Source organism: Thunnus thynnus, chromosome 13 (genome assembly GCF_963924715.1).
Source record: "Thunnus thynnus chromosome 13, fThuThy2.1, whole genome shotgun sequence".
NCBI classification, from domain to species: Eukaryota; Metazoa; Chordata; class Actinopteri; order Scombriformes; family Scombridae; genus Thunnus; species Thunnus thynnus.
In genome coordinates, this window is record NC_089529.1 from 24,070,450 (window position 1) to 24,088,996 (window position 18,547).

Genomic DNA, 18,547 nt, shown 5'->3' on the forward strand with positions numbered 1-18,547 from the left:
CCTTGAAGAACTGAAAGGTTAAAAGCATCTGAATGTTGCTTCTTTTATGGAGACTTGTAGGCTACTTAGCTTAATCCACCTCAGTCACAGTGGACTCAATTTTTCATGGCGAAGACAAAAACATTCATAGAAACCAGACCTGCAGCATAATCCATTTCTCTTCTGTCCATCTGTATGGTCAGCATGGTCCAACACTCACATTGTTGCTAAATATAACTAAATACACTGACTCCATTTCAATTAGCTACCATATCATGAGAGAACCACCTCCTACTCTTCCACTGCTTCCAGGGTGGAGAGATAGGTTTAAACAGTTGACTTTTTAAACATCCAGCAGACATGGAGCAACATTAGCATTCATTTGGTGCCATATCTCTGTCCATGTTATAAATGTCGTTTTAAGTCTAATATTCACTCCTCTTTTAGTTGTTTTGGTTTCCACCAGCTCTTGAGAAAAATATCTGGATGTTTAGCTGCTAAATGCTCCACTGACTTAATCTGCTGTTTAGTGCTGGCCAGATAGTGTGAAGTGGGTTTATCTGAACTGCTGAAAACAGCTGTCTACTGTTGCTGTAAATGATGTTTGTATGTTTATTTTTTGAAAAAGATAATGAAAGGGAGTGAATAAAGATCCCCTCCAAACATTTGTGTGTCATTTTGACTAAAAAAAGGGGAAACAACCTTGTTTAAAATGAACAACAGCTACTCCTGCTCCCTCATTGCAAAATATGCAAATATTTTTCATTTCAGAAGTTTAATTGGACAGAGGAGAAGATGTCCCTACTTCACTGGAAAGTCCATCAGTCTATGTGCTCAGGAGCCCTCAAGTTTACACATCACACTTATGTAAGCTGCATATTGGAACACAACTGGCTTTCAAACTAGTTATGATATCACAAAATGATGCTTGCAGGTACACGCTTTAAATTAGACCGAACTCACCTTAATTCTTGTATGAGGGAGCTTTCACCAATAAATGTTGTTTATTCCATTTAGTCTGAGATATAAAACTGAGCAGGAGCCTGGAGGAAATCAGTCTCATCATACGGGCTCGAAGAAATGCTTAATTAGTGTGCTTCCTCTGAAAATAGGACATCCTCTGCAGTGCGATACCAAAGTCTCCTTGAACTAAAAAATGCACAGTTTATCTCTACTTTAAAAATCCCCCAAAGTAGACTGAAAAACCACGGCAGATTCTTCATATCATTATTTGCAATACATTTGTTATCATCAAAGATGATTACAGAAATCAATCATTAAAACAATTAAAAATACACTTAAATATACCAGGATGGCCAACACTTTTAGAGCCCTATGCAGAATCTAAGCCCCTGCTCATCATAAGCCTTTCTCAAACTCTGCTACTGTGTCATAGAACTGACAGATAATGCTAGTGGCTCTGAGTTGGCAATGGAGCAAGCCAACATGGTTTGATACTCAAAACTTATGTTACAAGTGGAGTATTATACCCTTTGAACAATGATGTCGCATCTAAGGCTGAAAAATAATTTAAGAGAAGAGAGAGAGCTGAGAAGAGGATTACCCATTGTGCAGGTGGGATCCACTCCTAAATGTGCTTCAAAAGTACTTTCTACAATCTTACTGGAAGCCAGTGGACTGGCACCAAGATTGGGATGATGTGATGCGATGAGCAACAGTAAAAAGAAGTGAGGGAGTGAACTTTGACTAATGTCAGCAAGGAGAAAATTCCAAAGTCCAGACAGAGGGGGAAAATATATATTTCCAGGTCACCAAAAGAAATATTATGATTTGGCAATGGTTCTGAATTGGAAGACGCAATTGTTTTGACATGTGGTTCAAAACTGGGGTCACACCAAAAAAATAACACCAAGATTTCTGGCAGCAGGATTTAATCACCCAGAGGGATGCCAAGAATACTCCCTGCAACAAAAATTCTCAAGTTTGAAAAGCTGAACACCTAGATTTCTGATTGGATCTTGTTGAGTTGAAGACAGTTTTGTGTCATCCAACAAATAAAATATAATATAATACAAAATTAACTGCAAAGTAGTTATGCAGTACATATAGCTAAACAAATGTGCATTTCATCAGCTTAGCTGCAAAAAAAATGCTCGCTAAGATAATCAGGGGCCAAGTACTTTTCCAGATAGTAATGGTCAGTTTGTGGAGTGCTAGGTAAAATATAATGAAGGAAATTTAAAGTACAGAACACTAACGAGTAACCAGAGAAATTAAACCAGTTTATGTGCATGTATGTGTTGGTACAATAGCAAGTACAGAATCACTGCCATGTGACAATTAATTAGGAAAAGAGTTGCCAAGCTTCACAAAATGTTGACAGTGCCAGTTTCCAGTTCTTCTGAAATCTACACTGCATACAAATACCCTGTTTCTTCATCACTTGGAATAAGGTCCTTTATACTGTTATGGAGAAAAATCCAGCCAAATTACACATTTCACCCGTCAGTAGTCTTTCTGCTGTTCGACACTTCACAGAGGTTGCCTTCTCTCAACACCAAAATGAGGCTAATGGCTGCCAATCACACATCTAAGGTGATGTTCAGATAGACCAGTGTTCCATCTTTGGCCCTTTTTCTCAATGTGATGAAACACTGTCTAACATTTTTTTTAAAAACTCAGAATCTTCAGAATCAGGAAATAAAACTAATACAGTTTAATTAAAAACACAACATGCAAGGAATTAACAGTAACTGTTGACATTTCTAAGAGCTATAGCCCTTACCCCTATTTAGTTACAAATTCAAATTTTTTTGAGTTTCCTGTTTCTTAAAGGTATGCCCTTATCTACACGTCATCCTATTAAAAATTCAGGTATTTAAGTTGAAATCTGGTGTGTACATTGTACAGCAGGGACTCTTCACTAGGGACTCACAGTAGATGTCAGCTCGAGGCCCCCTAGAGGGTTAATATGGTCATGCCACAGTAACAAATCCATCTTTATCTTTAATGGCCCCTATACATGTATGCAGCATGTATTTAATACAGCAGTACAGCAAAGGAAACATTGCTTAACCATTCACAAATAGGACATATTATAAAAGAGATAATTTGATGCCCTAATAAGTTAACTACAGCTTGAATTGGCTATGACACAAACCGTAATGTGAGGGGGAGCTGCATCAGCACTGCAACACATTCAGTAATATTCTTCATTGTATAAATTTAATTAATTTCAACTGTGGTTTCAAGGACTTGCTTTTACGTACAAATAACACTGTATTTGTAAGCAACACCTGTGTATTCACCGCTCACACTGAAGAAGGCTGCACACAACTTGTACTCCTCAGAGATTGCGACTATCTCACACGTGGTAACTTTGTCATCCAGGATGAACTAGATATGTATAATTGTAGTAGTTCAACAAAGACATGCTACTCAGAAGTTAACAGTCAACTTCAGCATGCTTATAAAACCAATGAAGGATTTGAGATTTATTAGATTGAACAGACTTGTAAGATAAACCCGAGGCTTGAAAAGCAGCTGCGTGAGTGAATGAGTTCAAAACAACCAATGAAACGCTAAAGGAAATGTAAAAGCAATGCTAGAATCTAACAAGACACAACATAGTTATGGAGGGTTTGTCTTTAAACAGCAGTTAAGAAAGACGGTCTGACACCAAAAAAGAAAACCCAAGCACCTCCACTACTGTGTTAACTCATAAAAAAGGCACACCCACAGATGGTTTTTTGGTATGATGTAGACCTCACCTTGGTTGGTGGTAGATTGCTCACATTTTTCGAGACCACAGGAACCTCTTTGCTGAGGATAATGACAAGCTCACCAGTAGATTTAATTTGTCATGGGCCGGTGTGCTTAATCTGTGAGACTAACAAGTTACACCAATGCCATCCCCATGCGTCCTCAAGTCATATAAACTGGGTTTTGTGGCACATTTTAGCAATAAATTGGAGACTGGTCTGGTATCCCCCTCCTAAATGTCCACCAAATGGTACCACATGTTGTAAATTTGTGAATTTCCCACAAACACTGTGACAGATATAATGTGGGATTTTCATAATATTTCAGGTTTATATATTGTAACTGAGGCAATACTGGAGATTGCCCAGGATAAGAGAGTTGCGATTAGCAAGAAATCTGCTGATAGAGAGGCATAACTCTTAGTAATTGTACAAGTAAACTTTTTCTCAGTTCACCTCTGATGGCAGCAATGCTCTTAAAGGACAGGTTAACAAGTTTTCAAGTCAGTTCAAAGACTGTTGTTTTAATAAAAAATAATACAACGGTCAGGTTTTTTTCTTGCCATAATCATTCCTCCTGTCCATACTGGCCAATAGAAGACCCCTTAATAATGAACCTTCAATGTTAGTGATGAGATCAAAATCCACAAACCTCCGTCTGTACTAAAATGTATTTTAGAGTTTATCTGAAGCTAATATGAAGCTTCAGCTGTCCAAATTAGTCAAATCAAGTAGATATCTTTCAATGTTTCTGTCTTTTTGTTACTATACTTCCACCGCAGCTTAACAGGGAAAACCTGTCCGAGGAAACACAAAGAGGAAATTTTATGCTAAAAAGACTGTAAATGTGGCAGCTATCCTCTTGATATGAATAACTCAGACTTCACAGTGTGGATTTTGGCCCCCATCACTTACACTGAAAGTGCATTTAAAGGGGATCTTTTAATAGCCAGTATAAACAGGAAGAATGATTACAGCAAGGTAAAACCTCTTTCTGAGTTTATATGGGCACATGACTGTTGTTTTAAGACAGACTTGAAAAATTATGAACCTATCCTTTAATAATTCCTTCCTGTTTCTCTATCAGCTTAATGGAGGTATGTCGCAGAAGTGTTGGATTTGAAAACGCAAGTCTTAAACAAAATATGTAAACAAACGTCAGTCATCTACAACTATAACCAGTAGACAAGACAATAAAAAATCATGTTATGATGGTCTAACCTCCTCTGTAGTTAGGGAAAATGCACTGTGCATCTCAGAATCACCCCTAAGTGATGCCTCACCTATTACTGAGGCAATTTTCTCCATTACAGATTAGATTGAAGAGGTGGATGTACTTGCAAAAGTACCTGACACCAAAAAAGAAAATTTGCTCACATTTTTGGAGACCACAGGAACCTCTTTGCTGAGGATAATGACAAGCTCACCAGTAGATTTAATTTGTAGTGGGCCGGTGTGCTTAATCTGTGAGACTAAGTTACAAAAATGCCATCCCCATGCGTCCTCAAGTCATATAAACTGGGTTTTGTGGCACATTTTAGCAATAAATTGGAGACTGGTCTGGTATCCCCCTCCTAAATGTCCACCAAATGGTACCACATGTTGTAAATTTGTGAATTTCCCACAAACACTGTGACAGATATAATGTGGGATTTTCATAATATTTCAGGTTTATATATTGTAACTGAGGCAATACTGGAGATTGCCCAGGATAAGAGAGTTGCAATTAGCAAGAAATCTGCTGATAGAGAGGCATAACTCTTAGTAATTGTACAAGTACACTTTTTCTCAGTTCACCTCTGATGGCAGCAATGCTCTTAAAGGACAGGTTAACAAGTTTTCAAGTCAGTTCAAAGACTGTTGTTTTAATAAAAATTAATACAACAGTCTTCTACTTCTGGAAAAATTATATTTCAGGCACAGCAAGAAGTCATATTCAACAAAATGAAACGGAAATGATAGCCTGTAATCATACAACAGCATAAGAAGATGTAGAGACACTATATACACATTCTGAGTATGTCACATAAAAAACCTTAAAAGTAATACCACACTGTTTCTGCAAAGAATGGAAAAGTAGTTAATGACTGACGAGGTCTGTCTGACCCAAATGTTGCATTTTTATGATCATGGGAGCCAATTAACAGTGTGTGGATTTTAAAAAATATATATATATAATAAAAGACAGTCTTTTGTTTTTATTTCCAATTATCATCACACAGTTGTCTCATGTTATTCTGAGCTGCAGAGTGTAAAACCATCCACACTGTCAGCTATCACTCTGGGGATGAAATAAACTTTGCACAATTAAAATGCAGCTAAAATCATCACTATGTGTTCAGTGTCGTAAACTGTTTGTTAGAAGCTCTGTTTTAAAACCAGAGTGGAAATAGAAAGCCTGGAACAATAAAATGTTTCTACTGACCTATAAAAATATATATCGCTCTTTTTTACTTGTCACTTTATTGTAAACTCAGGACTTTTGTCCATGTCGGCATCCTGTAGGAATGATGACTCTTTTTTTCTGGTGATCTGATCGGTCAGTGGTCTGAAGTTAACCCACTCCGGAGCAGGTTAGTTGTTTAGCATAATTTACCATGGTGATGTACCTGTAATGGGAAATTGCTGATCACTCAATAAACACACAAAGAGAGCATTGTTAGGTTATGAAATAATTTAATCAAATAATACAATCAGAAGTATAATGCATCATAGTTCTGGAGACAAAGATACATACCACCTAGCTATCTTTTCTTTGTCTGAAAGGTTGGCACTTAACCAGTCCCTTAAATACTACTTGTACAGAATTTAAGACATCTGTTTACTAACCTTAAAGTGCAGTCCCTTGTTTAGAAACTAGTGAACCGATCAGACTAATTTTTCATATTGTAGGCTGATAAAGACCAGGACTCGGACCTTCAGAGGGCAGAATGGAAAGAGACAGCATCGGAGCCAAGTGCTTTCAATAAACAGCATATAATCAGCATTAAGACATCAAAAGTCTTGTTCGTGCCTTTCTCCACTGCTGACCATCGCTCAAAATATCCACAAAACTATTCAGTTTTCTTTCACATACAACAGTAAGAAGTGAACCACCGGTCGTAACCTTGAAAAGCCAAAGTTAAACCTGAGGTTACCTTGCTAACCCTAAATCCTGCTTTGTAGTACAGACCCCTGACCTGTATCAGCCTCATCAGCTCTGCCCTGTTCCCTGTCTGTTCTCCTTTCTCCCCACCTGCACGTCATCCCTTTCATCAGTTCAGTTAGTATTTAAATCAGTTCAGTCTTTCTCAAATCAACTGCTCAGTTTGCCTGTTCCTGCGTCGCAGTTTCTGTTGATTTTCAATAAATAGTTCTGCTTTTGATCCTGTCTGCCTGTTGTGTCCTGTATTTTGGTCTATCTGCTCTGCTCCCTCTATGACATCTGGAGGGTTATGGCCTGAAACGATAAACTAATAGTAATATATAGTAGTGGTCTGACATACAAATATGTTTCAGATTATTTTCTCATAACATGGCATTTCAGCAGGTTGTGACACTCTCTCTCCCTCTTGAGCGGGACTGCATACATGCTTTTACACATGCTGAATAGGTGTGGAGCTGAGTTTCTGTGCTAGGGATGATGGAGGAGACTGAGTCCATGTTCACAATAAGCTTGTTAAATCTGAAAATGCATGTTCTACTCTCGGCTATATCCTTCAGTCCACATCAAACCAGAGTTTTTCACATCAAAAAATTGAGCTTTTCTAAAATACTCTCCAGTCAGGTCAGGTGCTGTGTTGCAGACGCCAACTTTCTGCCAACTCTAACTCATTTAGCTACTGTATGTTACTGTAGCTGGTGTGTCATTTGACTATGTTTACATGCACAAAGTATTCCAGTTTTGAATAAACTGTTTACATAGCTAATGAAAATGAATATTCTGCTGATATTCCCGTTTACATGCAGAGAGTTTTCAGGGTTTCCCAGTGGGAACAGGAAAATAAGATCTCAAGAAATCAGCAAGGTGAAAAACATTACTGAGCTGCTGCTTGATATCTATATGTGATACTGATATGACTGATATTATAAATTTATAGCTACAGGCACATCTTGTACCTAGGGTGTCCCATGATGTTTACTACACTGTTGAGAGTTTTTGGTGCATCACATCAAGTTGTCAAGGTCAGTCCACGGCTGCATGTCAGGATAATAACCAATCCCCTACAACCCCATCATGGAGAAGGCATGCTCTGTTTTTCCAGCCTGCCCTGAAGAGATCTCCACTCTCCTCTCATTCCTCTCCTCTGTCTGCCTTCATGCTCCCGAATATGTCATTTTGCCTGTGCAGGGGTGCATTACACAACCAGTTCATCATGCATCTCTATGCCAGCCTTGCAAAATGTTGGCTAGTTGGTTTGTTTAAAGTGCACAGAGCTGACTGTAAACAGGCAAGAGGCTGTGTGTCACAAACTGCAGTAAAAACCCCAATTGAGACAAATGTGCTGTATACATGTCCAAAGAATTCTCCTAAAACCTGAGTAATATCGGCATATCCCATGTCTTAATCAGAAAATGCTACATTCAGAATAATAATTCTGAATATGTTTACATGACCCATATCAAATTCGGAATATTGTCATATCCGGAATAATAGTGGAATATTATTATACATGTAAACATAGTTTACTGGAATAAATGGGGCAAGGGACAGTCCCGTAGATGGCGGTCATGCAATATTTATGGATGCCAACTGCTCTGCGCAGACTGAGAGGAGCGCCCTTATTTCTGAATCTGTCCAGTTTACAGCTAGTCTTGAAAAAAGGAGCTAATTTGCAAATAAAAGAACTTGTATTACTTGTTAGTTATCACATCACCGGCAAAAGCATCGGCAAGGCAATCATAAACAAATCGCAGATTCAAATACGTCATCAGTGGAGTCTTGTGATTGGTTGGTGAAAGCGTCTTTCGTCAGACGGACGTAATCCTTTACGTGCTTATCCCTGCAATGTCACTGCTGTCACAACACAGCCATAACAGCATTTTCCCTGAAATGTTACCAGGTCTTGAGGTGGGAAATAGGCAATGGAATTGGAAATTGTAAGCTACAGTGTTTCTCAGTTCTGGTCCTGGGGACCCCCTGCCTTGCATGTCCAAGATGTTTCCCTGCTCCAACTCACCTGATTCAAGTGAACATGCAGGGCAGGCAGTCCACTGAACTAGGACACCATTCAATAGTTCATTTTTTCATCATTAATAATGATCAACTTATAAATCTCAAATATACATGTGAATAAATCATTACTTCTGAAGCAGAAACAAACCAAGGCAAGTTTCATACTGACCACCTAAGTGTAGGCTGAAGTCTTAGTTTATTACTGTATTTACTTATTAGCTTATTATATAACTCCTTAGACTGATTATTCTTTGTTTTGCATTTGTTCTAATCTTTGTTTTTGTAAACATGCAAAGTCTTCTTAGTTCATAGTCTAATTTGAAACAACAGTCTGGAAGCATCTTATTTTTTACTTAATTGTGCAGTTTTAAACTCCAACAAATCTCTAAATTTGAGAGCATGTGAGTTTATAAATATGTTGGCTGAGTCATGATAATCAGCTCTGTTTACAATTTACAACATTCTATGGTGGCATAAAAATTGGATTTGTGATTGTTTTGTATTTGTCTCCCCAAACATTCCTCAAACTAGAAAAGGGTCAACAACTGCAAATAGTGTGCACTGAAGGAACTTTATTGAAAAAACAGATCTTTATTTTGTAGCAAAAACTAAAATGACATACTCAAATCAAAAAGGCTGCAGCCCCTGAACCACAGTGACTGTCTGCATCAACAAGGTCTTTCCAGAAAGGAAACCTCCAAACGTTTCTTGTGAAAGTGTCAGAAACACTTTAAAAGATTATATAAGATAATATTAAAAGATTTTGTCTGCTTAAAACAAAAAGGTTGTTTTCAGTCTAAATTACTGCCTTTGGCTTGATGTGTAGAGCTCAGTGTCAGTGTGGGGAAGAAAACTAAACACTAACGAATACCACACATTATAATAGCACAGTCTGACAACTCTACAGTGTTTTTCTCACGAAAAGATTCAGGTTGAAAATGAAAAAAAAAGGACATATGGAGACTCCATATTCTTGTAAAAAGTCACAAGAAAGGGAGAGAAGGCTAAATGGCGGACACTAGTCCTGGCAGAGTTAAAGTGGTAAAAGAATATTCATCATTGTGTCTCGTATCTGTTGTGTGCTACCTGTCTGGGGTGCATGAAAGACCTCTGTGTCAGGCTCTGGCGGAGATCAGTGGTAGCATCAGTGTTCCACTCTGCCAAAAAGTTCTCTTTGTTGATCTTGCAAACATTGTATGTAGCAAGCAGCAACAATGTCAAGCATTACAGAAATGCCCACATCATTGCACTTGGCAAAGCACCTCCAACGGCCCTTCAAACTTCATTCAAGCAGAACTTAAACAGTAGTTAAAAGTGTTCTGTTTGGGAGTCTAGCAGTGGTAATGGGTGAACCTTTTCATTAGCCACTTCTTCAGAGGGTAAGCTGTGACTCTAATAAAATGGATGGTTACCTCCACACCATCTACAGTCATGGATATCTATGCAGAAAAATATAATACACATAGATATGTTCCAGGTTAGATTGTTACCTCTTATTTTGAGGTGCTGGTGGAAAACACACACACAATCACACACAAATGGTGGACCTACATACATAGTTATTCACAAAATATGTCATGTCATACGTACCTCACAGGGAAATAAGTAACCATCTTGTTTTTAAGCCATCTGGAAAATAGGAGAGTTGCCAAACACTCTGGTGTCATGTTCAACCAGTCACCCCACATATATATCTGTGAAGCGGAACAAAAGAAACCACCATGGCAACATATCACATTCCAGCAGTTAATATTCAGCTACAATCACAACAGTATAGAGCTTATATTTAATACCCAATTCACTAACAAAGACCACGCCATTTGAACGGTATAAAAGTAGATTTATTTGGATTGTCGAGAGGGTTCAGGATTGATGAGGATAGTGTATGGTGGGCTGGAGGTGGGTCGAGGAGAGTGATGAAGGGGGTTGATGTCCAGGGGATGGCCGGGGACCAAATGGAATCACAAAGAGGCTGGAGCGTCTAGGAACTCAGGGGTCGAGACTCAGAGTGGGGGACACGTGTCTTGATGAGCTTTCTGCTTCGTCGTCCCTCTGTGGTTCCTAGAATAAGACAAGAAGAATTACTTATGTGGAAGTATTAACCCTAACTAGCATGTCTTTGATGGTGGGAGGAAACCAGAGTAACCGGCAGAAACATGGGGTGAACATGGGGAGAACATGCAAACTCCACACAGAAAGGACCCAGGACGGCCAGTGTTCGAACCCAGGACCTTCTTGCTGTGAGGCGTAAGTGCTAACCACTGTGAGCCACCGTGATGCCCATTGAGAGGGGAGAAAAACGACATTTCCACTGCACATCGTCAAAGTTTTGCAAAACATCTGCCCAGAATATTTCCCTGCTCAGCCTCTCACGCTTCTATATGGCTTTCTCATGCTGCTGCTGGACACACATCCGAAATGCTCCACCTTTCTTTCTCCAGTGTCCTGACTTGATTCTCCAGACATCTTCCAGAGTTCATATGTGAAAATGGCTTAGGTCTTGAGGTGGGAAATTGGTGGTGCAGATTTTCCTGAATATTGATCCCTGCTCCCATTCATGACCCTGTGCAGGAAATGTTAGGGAAAGACTACATGTGTGAAAGGGGTTAAAGAAACTACCTTGAGAGGGTTCTGTTCAATACTTCAAAGTTATTTTATTATTATTACCAACATTATTAGTTATTTATATATGTTGGTGAGAGACATGCATGAGCATTGCATTTTTGATTTTTTGCTGGAAAGATTTAATGCATGCCATTGTACATGGCTCCCTAGCAGATTTTCAAAAGTCTCTCCCTGTGGGTACTTCTCCCAGCTTTTCCAAGCATTTCTAAAGAAGTGCCCCTTAAAAAATATATGTAAGTAGTTTTTTATCAAACAGTTCAAAGCGAAAAAAAGAGATAAAATCGACGACAGGGAATATAACAAGCAACAAAGGATCTAGGTCCATGGCCCGTCCCTTTCAGAGGCTGCAGATAAAAATGACTCCCAGCATTTCTAACCTTTAATACAAATCGGACCACATTAGTTCAAGAAATAGATGGAACTGAGTGCACTATGAAAGATGTGATAAAATGAATAATTTTTCCTTGTGTCATAGAAAACAGCAGCCTGGCATTGCAAGGCTAATTCACCAATGTGTATTAGTCTAGAACCTCTCAGTTCATTTTCTCTTTCCAAGAGGCGTTATCAACAGATGTAGACTGAAATGCCTTTGGACACAATTTGATAGAGCTGCAACCAATCAGAGCAACGAAAAGTGACGTAGTGCTGAGTGACACATGCAAGTTGAACAGTGTTTTGTCCATTTTCAAGAAGGAAAAAAATTGCAACCTTCTCACAAACCTTTTCATATTACAGCTAAACAGTACACTCAAATACTTTTCTGAAAACACAGTTTGATCTGAGTTTCATGAGGCTGGTGCATTGCGCTGGACAGACCTCTGCAGATTGTCAGTCACGAGCCCTGCACTAACCAATTGGGTGCTCTGATGGAGTTTCGCGACGTTAATCAATCACAGCGCAGTATCCCCATGTGGGCACCTCTATACACCCCCATGCATGTAGATAAACGGTTCCCGTCACGGGCCAGGAAGGATGGAAATCTGTCTGAATGGGATGGGGGCCAGACATATCTGCCAGTGCAAATAAAACATGAGCTTAGTGGATTCATCTGCTTCATGGGCTAATAAAAAAGGTAATATGAAATGCAAAAATAAGAACTAAGCTAATATTTTTTTTGTCATAACAACTGCAATGATATGCTATATCAATAATGAAATAAAAAATACTGTAGGGTTAGAAACATATACCGTACAGCAAGAAAACTGACAGATTGACAATTGACTGAGAGAGAAAAGGGGCTAATCGACAGGGGGTGAGAGGAAAGCTATTCCTCAGGCAGCCTGATTCAGTTTGAGGTGATTAATGCATGCAAAAATCAGATGGATTAAGAGAGCTGTCAAGCAAAATAGCGGGCAAGCCTTGGATAGAGACAAGAACAAATCAAAGTCTTACATAGCTGCAAGAAACAGTAAATGGGGTCAGGGCACAGAGGGCGGTCTTTGACTCAATATGACCTTCAGAGGAATTTGAAATCATGCCACATGCATAAATTCCCACATAGTTCGCAAGTTTGAATTGGCCACCTGGATTTGGACTTGGACCTTTTATCCCCAGAGAAGGTGACTTACTGACTGTGTCACTGGAGAGACATGGCTTCCACACACCTTACAACTTGAGGCAATGACATAACATGTTTAAACTTAAAATGCTTAAAACAGTCAAAATGTTGGTGAGAAAATCATACACCATTCAGCTGGTTTCAGGTGTAATGTTAAATATTTTGGTGAAATTTGTTTGAAAAATAGATAAAATGGAAAATTTTGTGCATACAATAGAAATTACAGCAAGATATTGAATACTGTGGAATCACCTTTCAAAATAACGGAAAATCTATCTGGGTGCAAATGGACGTGGTTTATATGGATATATTTGGCTGGACCCACAGAATCCAGGAAAACAATAATTTTCTTTGTGCAATTTATGGTTCCAAGGTTATAGGCCAAAATGTACAACAGTCAAAATGTTGGTGATAAAATTCTGAAAAAAGTCACACATCATTCTGCTGGTTTCAGGTGTAAAGTCAAATACATTGGTGAAGTTTGATCAAACATTTGGCGAAATAGAAAATGTTGTGCATACAGTACAAATTACACTAAAATATTGATTATCACTACGGACTCACCGTTTTACCGATCTGAACAACATTTAAAACATTTGATATCTACCATCAGAGGGACCTAATTTACGTAGTACATGAATTAACTCTCAGCAACTAGTTTCAGTAACTCGATACTTTTTTTTATTAAAGTAAGAAACATCTGACAGATGCCTCCCAGTTTATATGGATATAAAGCTGGAATGGGACAAAAGTCTAGGTTATTGCCAAGTCAATATGTATAAGGCACATCATTGACTTGTTTGATATTCTTTAAACTTGAGAATATACACGCTAACAGAAATAACACATCATGTGTATCAGGTTGGTCATCATCACAAAATAAGCACTCTGTCAGACACAGCAAGTCTTTTTTACTCTTAAGGGGTTCATTTCCCAAGAATGGCTGCCTCCCTGTGTGTTATCTCACTTATTAAATGGATACTTACCCAAGGCACAAAAGGAAGAAAAGGTAACATACTTCCACTATATAGTTCTATCTTATTTTTCTTAGTAATTTATGTAGAAAAAAATAGTTTGAACCCTTAAAGGTCTCTCTGTCATGGTGATGTTATCCCTGCCATTTGTATTCATTGTCTCCTCCTTTTCCTCATTTGCATTTTACTTTTGTTGCCATGTACTGTATGATCCTAACAGTACAGTAAGTGCACTTATGTCTCTTCCTGTCCTTATTTTCAAGCTGTGTCTTGAAAAGAAGTTGTGGAACAAACTTATGAGTATATTTGTGTTTCTAACCCAGTCATACCTTACCAGTCCAAGAGGTGTCCTCAGTGCATTCCCCTGCCTCGCACACCTGTTTTCTCCTGTCTTATGCATACCATAAACTAGAAGACTTTGAAAAGACCAAAGTCTGTCATCCTCTCACATCTAAAGACAATGTATCATAGTTTTGCTGGGGGATCTTGCAGGGTCAGTATTTGCAAGACTACAACTAGATTCCTTTTGAGATTATTTCGCCATCCTGCTCCTGGTGGAAATTTACAAGAAGAAAAACAGTTGAACAATGGAGTAGAAATAGAAGCAGCTTTTGGCCACCGCTGACTTTGTGTGTGCAGTGGTTTTTTCTGAAAAACCAAACAGAAAGAAAAAGAGAAGTCACTGCACAGCCAGCAAGAATGTGGACATGAGAGAACGATTGAGAGAATGGGGATAGCAAGGATGCGCCTCCCCAGAGTCCCTGCCATGTTTACTATCTACCCAGTTTGCTGCTTCCTGATTGGTGGTGGAGAGAGCTCACCTATTGGTTATTGACAATGTCCACGTCATTGAACTTCACTATCCGCATGAGCCAAGACTAAAAACTTCGGACATTTTATCAGAACGTAAAGACATGAAAAAGACTGACTAAAGACAGCTCGGACTGAGTTTTATGACCGCCTTACACCAAATGATCGAGGTGACAGGACCGCACCACAACTCTCGCAAAACTCTCATGATTTTATTCCGACACCGGAAATTTGTAGGCCACAGTGAAATCGCTTGAAAAGTCGTTTGGTATGAGGCCGGTATAAGTTGTCCTTTGTCTTGTTTGAGACAGTCTAGTTTTTCTAGATAACAGACAGCAAAAAGGGGGTTTGTGGGGGCAGGGGGTCTAGGGACAGGTAGGCGAGCTAGCACAATTTGACTTTCTCAAGCACTGAAGTTAGTAATGTTGTCATTGGATGTTACTACATATAAATGCACTTAGCAGCAACAGACAATGAAATATAGTATATTCATACCAGTTAGGCATTTCAATGTGCAGTAGATTTAAATACAGTTATTGATATACCATTTTAAAAATGCAGCCACAGTATACCTGCTTTCAAAAAAAACAAAACATTTTGAACTTAATTTTTTCCACTTTTAACACATAAATAGCTCTTTATTTGCACAAAAATCATGCTCACTTGGTAGTTATACAAATTTGAGCTGTAGGAGAATCCAAACATTACTGCTCATCCTCATCGCAGGATGAAGGATATTGTCATTACTACATTAACAACCTTGTTACTGATCCAGCCTGCAGGGTACTTCTTTGTGGTGAATGGGGAGTAGCTCTGCACCATCATTACATACTGTAGGGAGCCAGGAATGGTGCAAAGAGTGGCTGCAGCTCTGACAATGCCAATGTTCGCTCCATAACTGAGTGGGCCTGGAGGGGGACAACAACTTCATTTGCTGCTTCATCCTTGAACCTACTCAGGATTTCACTACCACTCTGGTAATTTGTGAATATTTGCTTAACAAATATGGAGAGAAAAACAAATAGCATAGAGATTAAAAAGAGAAAGATCCAGGTATTGAATAAGCATCAAACAAGATGATGGCAGGCAAAAAAAGTGACTAAACTCAAAGTGTTGTTGATTCCAGCCATACTCACCCAGCAGCTTCCCTCGGAGCAGCAGGGGAATCTCATCCCGCAGCTGCAGCCTGTCAACAGGCTGTCATGGAGTCTGAATGCGAGTCAGTAACTCACTCTGCCCACACTTCAAAATAACCCTTCTACCTCACTCGATCTCTGCCCCCTCCTCTTTTAGTTCCACTTCACCGAATGGCTGGCAGTGTCCTGGTCTGATGTGCCCTCTATTATGTAGGCATCGGGCCAAGATGCAGACACAGTGTGAGACATCCCTCAAAGTGCTGATCTTAGTCACGCTGACAAGGGCGTCCAGGTTATTTACAAGAAAAGATATTGCTATTCAGTTTCCCGGTGTCAGTCTCCATGGGACATTTATAGGTTTCCTTGGCTGTGTTTACTTTCTCTTGAGGAGTTGATGGCAGCCCAGAGAGAACGTTTAAGTATTTGTTTCTGTCTGTATCTTAAGCGGTTAACTTAACAGTCCGAATGTTAAGGTTTTGTTTCTCCAGTCTTTCTTTCCCTGTCACCTTGCATGTTCACCTTTAGCTTCTCCCCCTGAGTCAAAGACCTTCAAATAAGGTGGACTGGAGGTACTAACCACACCAGTGGTAGAAATGTGATTGATGTGATATGCAGGATATGTTAGTTCTGTGTTAACAAAATGACAGAATAGAGATCTGTCCAGTCTGTCTTTTTGCCTTTCAGCCAATGCATTCTGAGATTTTTTACAACTTGAATCTTATTTTCTTGAGTTGGCAATCATTCCTATCAGTAATAATAACTTTGTCAAGAGTCATTATAGTCGTTATAGTCAGAGGGGACATGGGCAGATCAGGCAGGTTGTAAACAAACCCTCAGGTTAGCCAAATGTATTTGGAGGAGAAACAGTTGTAAACTTCTGTTACAATTTAAAGACTGACATTCTGGTTTATCTGATTTATTATACTTTCCTTAAGGCACCTTTAGGCTGTGCGACAATAATTGTTTACGTTTACTGCATGTCACATCGCGCAAGATGCCTATGATCTTGGTTACAATCTGTGTCAGACTATACAATATCAATATGTGGCATGTCAGATTATGTGATGAATGTGTTGTGAATCTTAGTGCTGACAAGGGGTGTCTGGTACACAAAAGCACGACTCAAACAAACAGTTCCAAAAAAACAAAGTCTTTACTTGCAGGTTCGGTACACGGGCAAACAGTCAGAAAAAGGGTCAAAAACACTAGAGGTCAATAACTGGAATAATAATGCTGGAACGTTTGCAAAGAAGGCTAAGACAAACTGGCACAGGGAGCAGGGATCACAAAGACTAAATACACAAGGGGAGTGAGGGTAATGAGACACACAAGACAAAACAGGAGCGGGAAACACACAAGGGCAGGAAGTGGATCTGAAACGAGAGGAGAGTTAAATACCAAAATAAAACAGGAAATGCAGAACCAAATGGAACAGAAAAACAAAACATAAACTAATGACAAAATGAGCCATGACACACTGTAAAAAAAGATTTGTTGACTCAACTTGACTTAGTCAAGTCATCTTGTTGCATTGACAAATTTAAGTTAGCTGAACTTAAAAGTGCCAAGTTCATTACACTTAAATAAATTAGTTGATACAATATGCAGTTTGTTGACTTAAGTCTCTGAGTTCCAGTTATGTCAATCTAATGTGTCAAGTTTATCACACTTAAATAAATTAGTTGATGCTCACTCAACTTCCTGTGTCAAATAATTTGAATTAGAAAAGATTAGTAAAGAGAACTGAAAAAGATGTTGGTTGAACTCGTTTTATAAATGTGAATCAAGTTGGCTCAACATGAAATACTTAATTCTTTCAACTTACATTACCAAGTTACTTAAGTTTACACAAGTTGACAAATTTCTAAAACTTACCAGGACAAGCGACCAATACTTACAAAGCTACTATAAATCTACATGAGAACTAACCAAGTCCAACTTAAATATTAACACATGAAAAAAAGTAGCTGAAGACATTTCAGTCAAGAATTTTATTCATGTAAAGTGTATTTCAACTTCAATCCACTCACTCACAAGTGTTCAGTGTTGCTTTTAAAACTAAAATCAGTGTGTAGACAAAACAAAAGCCTTCAGGCCCCCTCACACATCCTTGTTCTTGGCTCAGGGCTGCTCAAATAAATTTGTGTCCCACATGTAAAAAACAGGGCAACCTCCTTTAATGAAAAAAAAAAAAAAGATTCTAAGTGACTTGTTCAACAGACTCCAGTCGGGGGAGTGAGTGTTGAGGGTTGCTGCAGTAAAATGCAGAAAACATAAAAAAATTCTCTGACTGAGAAACTGTCAGTCAGAACAAATACTTAAAGCAACACTATGTATCTTCTGGAGAAAGATAGTTGATTGTTGAGTCTCATTCTCAGGTCGTAAAATACCGACATTTTGGGTTGGTGGTTCGGACCAGCGACAATGAGAATCAAACCAAAACATTGGTATTTTACGACCTGGGAATGAGACTCGACAATCTACTAGCTTTCTGCAGAAGTTACATAGTGTTCCTTTAATACATGACTGTTCATTGTTGCTCTACAACATATACGTGTATACATATACAATACGTGTCTCAGATACAT